A 2579-nucleotide genomic window follows, 5' to 3' on the forward strand; every position below is an offset into this window, starting at 1 on the left:
AAGTCACGTTCTGAGACCGTTGTTTGGCCCTGGGAGCCGAAACTACACTATCTATCGCTTGAGCCTTGTCCCACAGTTACGCAGGGTCAGCCATCGTTAATCGGATTTGGCATGTTAATGTTTAAGGGGTGGCCGGATGGCCTTCCTGCCGCCACCCCGTACCCCCCCCCCCACCTCCCTGGGACGGAATTAGTGCACCCCAACCGTCTGCGTCGAGTGTAATCCATGGAATAGTACAAATGTGTTCAGATGTCTGCGAGCCATGTAACTGAGGTGGAACATGGGGACCAGCCTGGTATTCACCTATCGGGATGTGGAAAACCACCTAAAATTCACATCTAGGCTGGCCGGCACATCGGCCCTCGTCGTTAATCCGCCTGGCGGATTAGATCCGGGGCCGGCGCGCCTACCCGCGGCCAGGAAGCAGCGCGTTAGCGCTCTCGGCTACCCTGGAGGGTCCGGAGCCGAAACTACACTGACGTGACAAAAGTCGTGGGAAACCTTCTAATATCGTGGTGGACCTCCTTTTGACCGGCGTAGTGCAGCAACTCGGCGGGGCATGGACTCAACAAGTCGTCGGAAGCCCCTGCAGAAATACTGAGCCGTGCTGCTTCTGTAACCGTCCATAATTGCGTAAATGTTGCTGGTGCAGGAATTTGTGCACGAACTGACCTCTCGATTATGTGCTACAAATGTTCTATGGGAGTCATGTCGGGCGATCTGGCTGCTCAAATCGTTTGCTCGAATTGTCCAGTATGTTCTTAAAACCAGTCTCCAAATATTGTGGCCTGATGATATGGCGCATATCGTCCATAAAAATTTCATGGTTGAATCGCAACAAATGATCTACAAGTATCCGAACATAACCATTTACAGTCGACGATCGATTCAGTTTGACCTGAGGACCCTGTCCATTCCATGTAAACACAGCCCAAACCATTATGCGGCCTTCATCAGCTTGCACAGTGGCTTGTTGACAACTTGGGTCCATCGGTTCGTGGGGTCTGTGCCACATTCGAACACTAACATTAGCTCTTTCCAACTGAAATCTGGGCTCATCTGACCAGGCCACAGTTTCCCAGTTGTCTACGGTCCAACCGATATGGTCACGAGCCCAGGAGAGGTGCTATTAACAAAGACATTCGCGTCGGTCGTCTGCTGTCATAGCTCCTTAACCCCAAATTTCGCAGCATTGTGCTAACGCTTCCGTTCGCCGTACCTCCCACATTGGTTTCTGCGGTTGTTTCACACAGTGTCGCTTGTCTGTTGGCACTGACAACTCTACGCAAACGCAGCTGCTCTCTGTCGTTAAGTGGAGGCAATCGGCCACTGCGTTGTCTTTGGTGAGAGATAATGCCAGCAGTTTGATATTCTGGGTACACTCTTGACACTGTGCATCTCGGAATATTGAACTACCTGAAGATTTCCGAAATGGAATGTCCCATGCGTCTAGCTTCAACCAGCATTCCGCGTTCAAAGTCCGTTAGTTCACGTCGTGCGGCCGTAATCAAGTCGGAAACATCTTCACGTGAATCACCTAAGTACAATTGACAGCTCCGCCGATGCAGTGCCTCTTTATAACTTCTGCATGCGATACTACCGCCATCTGCATATGCACAAATCGCTATGCCTTGACTTTTGTCACCTCAGAGTACGCTGATAGTCATTAAAACTGTAAAACCATGAAGACGATACAGTATGTAGCAAACATCAATGTGGGGCATCAAGCGTACTTATGTTGCGGTCTTCAGTCCAAAAACTGGTTGGATGCAGCTCACCACACTAGTGTGGGCTGTGCAAGCCTCTTCATCGCTGAACAGCTAATGCGACCTGCATCCGTTTGAAACTGCTTACTCTATACATATTTACGCCTCCCTGAACTATTTTTACCTTCCATACTTCTCTTACTTACCAAATATACGATTCCTTGATGCCAGGGGATGTGTCTTGTGGAGTACTGCAGGCTTGGAAATTCAAATCATTAGAATTTCAGTGCAGTCGCACGAAGTAGATATACACTCCTCGTCAGGCCACGAGTGGCCTACCGGGACCATCCGACCGCCGTGTCATCCTCAGGGGAAGATGCGGATAGGAGGGGTGTGGGGTCAGCACACCGCACTCCCGGTCGTTGTGATGGTATTTTTGACCGAAGCCGCTACTAATCGGTCGAGTAGCTCCTCAGTTGGCATCACAAGGCTGAGTGCACCACGAAAAATGGCAACAGCGCATGGAGGCCTGGATGGTCACCCATCCAAGTCCCGATCACGCCCGACAGCGCTTATCTTCGGTGATCACACGGGAACCGGTGTATCCACTGCGGCAAGGCCGACGAAGTAGATATGAGTGATGTCCTTTACATTCTGTATGAAGTGTTCCCCATAAATGCCGTGACGAATTTCGAGGGGTTGTAGAGGGTGTCTTGAGGAACAAGTCGAGGATAGGAATCCGTGTCTGGAAACATCAACCACGACGCTACAGAGCGTCGAAGTTTCAGATGCCGGTGCCTGCCATTAGGCCAACACTTCAGTAGCAAATGTGATTTTGTACGCTGACAGACCGCAGCCGGAACGTCTCGCAAT

The 2579-nt window shown here is 50.7% G+C and overlaps 1 pseudogene; it reads right to left on the reverse strand.

Moving 5' to 3' along the window:
* Positions 1-2215: 2215 nt before the first annotated feature.
* On the reverse strand, positions 2216-2333 carry LOC126163840 (5S ribosomal RNA; annotated as a pseudogene).
* Between the last annotated feature and the right edge of the window lie 246 nt (positions 2334-2579).

The sequence above is a fragment of the Schistocerca cancellata genome, chromosome 2, assembly GCF_023864275.1.
Source record: "Schistocerca cancellata isolate TAMUIC-IGC-003103 chromosome 2, iqSchCanc2.1, whole genome shotgun sequence".
Taxonomy (NCBI): Eukaryota; Metazoa; Arthropoda; class Insecta; order Orthoptera; family Acrididae; genus Schistocerca; species Schistocerca cancellata.